Raw genomic sequence first — 4,509 nt, 5'->3', positions numbered from 1 at the left:
GACACTTTTGATAACATAGTGTAACAGTGTACCTGCTTTATATACGTGAGGGGTCAGGTACACGTAGTTTTGGGATGAGAAAGTTTGCAGTCTCACACTAATAGAATCCGCAATCTCGCCTACCGTGTTGTGCCGAGAGCATAGAGCCGTAAATACCTACAGCTTTCACAGAGCCTGCGCAGTGTGTACAGTATATGGCTCTCCCGTCATCAGACTGGCGTCGTTTTCTCCGCATTCTCCGCCCAAGGCTCACTCTTGCCCACCTTCTGCGATCTTTACTGTACTTAACAATGCCCTCAACCGCAGAAAAACGTTTGAGGAACGTGGAAGCCATTCTTCTCAGTTTCCACAGTACCTGTGATACTAATTGTGGACTACATGAACATTACTGTGGACCAGGTGATTCCCTTCGTGATTGATCGGTAACCTTCCAGGAGGGTAACTAACCACATCACAAGGCGAGAATCGTGCTGTACAGGGTGCGTCAGGAGGAAAGGTGCATGCTATGAGGGGTTGTAGTATTAGTAATTCTGAAGAGAAAACATCATATGAACGTTATGTCCCGTTCCTAACAGTCTCTAAGGAAACTAGTGGAAATGGTGGGGAAACAGAACAAAATAAAAAGCAGATGATACAGGACAGGACAAACGCAGGTGATAGTGTGGTATCACGTATTGAGAGCACCCTGCAGGCATTGAATAACTGGTAACGAAGTACCAAGTTTGCGTCTAATGCAGACAGCGGGAGCACAGGATCTGGCGTACTCAATGTTGTGCGTCCACTGAGCCACACTCCAGCAGCTTGGTACTTCGAGCTCTCTCTGCTGCCGCAATATACACTCATGCTCATAAATTAAGGATAATGCTGATACATAGTGAAACAACGCTCTGGTGGGCGGTTTGCGGGTTTAAATCACCTCCGGGTATGACCATGCGGTGTATTTGACCTGCGGTCGTCGCACGGTGGCGCTGGCAGCAGTCCACACACGCAAAGATGTGTTGGTGAATTTCAGAGCACGGTGCAGCGAGTAAGTGTGCAGACGTTTTCAGATGTTCTAATGTTGACTTTGTGTTGAAAATGCCTCTAAGGACACATATTGATGACGTTATGAGGGGTTGAATACTAGGGCGACCAGAGGCTGGTAAAACACAGCAGGTGGTAGCACGGGCCCAACGTGTACCACAAAGTGTGATCTCAAGATTATGGCAACGATTCCAGCAGACAGGAAATGTGTCAGGCGCTACATTACGGGACCTCCACAGTGTACAACACCACAAGAAGACCGATATCTCACAATCAGTGCCCACAGACGGCCACGGAGTACTGCAGGTAGCCTTGCTTGGGACCTTACCGCAGCTGCTGGAACAGTTGTCTCCAGACACACAGTCTACAGACGGCTCAACAGACATGGTTTGTTCGCCTGGAGACCTGCAAGGTGCATTCCACTGACCCCCGGTCACAGGAGAACTCGTAAAGCCTGGTGTCAAGAACACAGTACATGGTCATTGGAACAGTGGACCCAGGTTATATTCACGGACGAGTCCAGGTATAGTCTGAACAGTGATTCTCTCCGGGTTTTTATCTGGCGTGAACCGGGAACCAGGTACCAACCCCTTAATGTTCTTGAAAGGGACCTATATGGAGGTCGTGGTTTTATGGTGTGGGGCGGGATTATGATTAGTGCACGTACACCCCTGCATGTCTTTGACAGAGGAACTGTACCAGGTCAGGTGTATCGGGGCGTCATTTTGCACCAGTATGTCCGCCTTTTCAGGGATGCAGTGGGTCCCAACTTCCTCCTGATGGATGATAACGCACGGCCCCACCGAGCTGCCATCATGGAAGAGAATCTTGAAACAGAAGATATCAGACGAATGGAGTGGCCTGCCTGTTCTCCAGACTTAAATCCCGTCCGAAAGAACAGACACCTTATGCATATAAGTATATAGTTCTGGCAACACCAGCCATGGCCTTCTTCTTCTGTGTGCGTATGCATATATATTCCCCGAACTCTTACTGGACTTGGAAAGAATGTCTTCCACGAGTGCTGGGGTGGGACACTACGAATGTAATATGTGGACATACAAGGTGAGAATGTGGGTCTCGCGGGAGGCGTGCGCGAGATAGTCCCTGCAGTCCCGCTATCCTCTGTGCCCTCGGTGGCTCAGATGGATAGAGCGTCTGCCATACAAGCGGGAGATCCCGGGTTCGAGTCCTGGCCGGGGCACACATTTTCACCTCTCTTCGTTGATACATATCAATGCCCGTTAGCAGCTGAAGGTATTACTATAATTCTAACAAATGCTAATGGTTTCATGCATCTACGTGAAGCGTTCCCTGCATTAAGTGACGCCAAATTGAAAGAGGGGACTTTTATTGGGCCACAAATTAGGAAGTTAATGCATGATAAGAACTTCAAAGAAAGATTATGTCAGTTAGAACTTGCAACCTGGCGTTCATTTAAGGATGTCGTTAAGGTTTCCTGGTGAATACAAGAGCAGAAAACAGTGATATATTAGTGGAAACTCTATTAGAGAACTATCAAAATCTTGGATGCAGAATGTCACTAAAAATGCACTTTCTACATTTTCATTTAGATTTCTTCCCTACCAATTTTGGCGCGGTTAGTGACGAACACGGGGAAAGGTTCCATCAGGACATTTTGCGAATGGAAATCCGCTATAAAGGTAGATGGAACCCTTCAATGTTAAGTGACTACTGTGGGTTTTTGAAGCGTAAAGGATATATATCTCATAGAAGGAAGTTGTCATCAAAAAGACTCAACCCTCCGCCATCAACATCATCATCGAACAAATGAATGTTGCAGTTTTTCTTGTAAATATGTACATTAGGCCCAGGACACTGGAGTAAGATAGTTTTATGGCATTAACTATGTTATATATTGTGTAAATTTAGTATAGACCACCATGGTCTCTGTTTTAGATATAGGCATTTAAAAACATCCGTAACAAAAAAATTGCAGGGCGATGGCGAAAATCTAACTGCATTTTCAGATTCAGCAAGTCCAAATTAGTTAGGCCCATCATGTTTTATCTCTGTACTTGAAAAACGTTTTTTGTTGTATAGTGTAATGTCCGTTTCTGGGGAGTTTGGTGGCCAGCGGAAGTGTTTAAACACAGAAGAGTGTTCCTGGAGCGTGTCTGCAGCAATCCTGGACGTGTGGGGTGTCGCATCGTCCTGTTGGAATTGTTCAAGTCCGTCAGTATGCAGAATGGACATGAATGGAGGCCGGCTATCAGACAGGATGCTTATGTATGTGTCACCTGTCCGGGTCGTATCTAGACGTGTTAGGGGTCCCATATCACTCCAGCTACACTCACCCCATACCATTAATTACAAAGCCTCCACTAGCCTGAACAGTCTCCTGCTGACGTGTAGGGTCCATGGATTCATGAGGTTGTCTCCATACCCGTACACGTCCATCTGCTCGATACAATCTGAAACGAGACTCATACGATCAGGCAACATGTTTCCAGTCGTCAAGGGTACACGAGTGGGCCTTCGGGTCTGGAAGCTCGTATCGATGATGTTTCGTTGAATGGTTCGCATGATGGTACTTGTTGATGGCCCAACATTGAAATCTGCAGCAATTTGCGGAAGAGTTGCACTTCTGTCACGTTGGACGATTCTGTTCAGTCGTCGTTGGTTCCGTTCTTGCAGGATCTTTTTCCAGCCGCAGCGATGTCGGAGATTTGATGTTTTACCAGATTCCTAATATTCACGGTACACTTGTGAAATGGTCCTACGGTAAAATCCCCACTTCATCACTACCTTGGAGATGCTGTGTCCCATCGCTCGTGCACCGACTATAGCACCAAGTTCAAACTCACTTAAATCTTGATAACCTGGCATTGTAGCAGCAGTAAATAATCTAACAACTGCGTCAGACACTTGTTGTCTTGAATAGGCGTTGCAGACCGCAGCGCCGTATTCTGCCTGTTTAGATATCTCTGTATTTGAATAAGCAGTTTCTTTGGCGCTTCAATGTACTTAGAAAGTGTATTTTTTGTGCAGACATACACTTTTTAAATGGAACAATGCTATTGTCATTAACAGGCTAAAAGCAGCGTAAATTAGAAATTCAATTGCAGGATTTTAGTGCGAGTCGTTTACGAGCTATCATATTGTACGAAGTTTCCACACCGACATTTGTTTCTGCCGTTCAACTTGCTTAGCTGCCAGGTACCATGTTGTTTTGTTTGCTTACAGTGTGCTTGTGTGTTTATTGAGTGCATTGCGACTTGTTAGTCAGTTTGTTTGTGATGGTCCAATTAGTAGGTCGTGAGTGGAAGATGGGATTTACCAACGCAGAAAAAACTGACATGCCCATGGTGAATGGGGTGTGTAGGAAGAAAGAAGTTTCTTCTTGAATGGCGCAGGCAGCAAGAAATTCCAATAGAAGTGAACCATCTCAGCAATTATTTATCAGTCTCCTCTACAAGTTATGTGAAAGTGGTAATGTAACACCTAGGCAATGTGACAGAAGGA

General features: G+C 45.8%; 1 non-coding gene across 1 annotated transcript; it reads left to right on the top strand.

Annotated features, from left to right (window-relative positions):
• The first annotated feature begins 2,152 nt into the window (after nucleotides 1–2,152).
• On the top strand, nucleotides 2,153–2,227 carry Trnav-uac. The gene has a single exon. It is a non-coding gene; the product is annotated as a tRNA-Val (tRNA).
• The last annotated feature ends 2,282 nt before the right edge of the window (nucleotides 2,228–4,509 follow it).

Source organism: Schistocerca piceifrons, chromosome 1 (assembly GCF_021461385.2).
Source record: "Schistocerca piceifrons isolate TAMUIC-IGC-003096 chromosome 1, iqSchPice1.1, whole genome shotgun sequence".
NCBI classification, from domain to species: domain Eukaryota; kingdom Metazoa; phylum Arthropoda; class Insecta; order Orthoptera; family Acrididae; genus Schistocerca; species Schistocerca piceifrons.
This window is presented reverse-complemented; position numbering and strand designations above follow the sequence as displayed.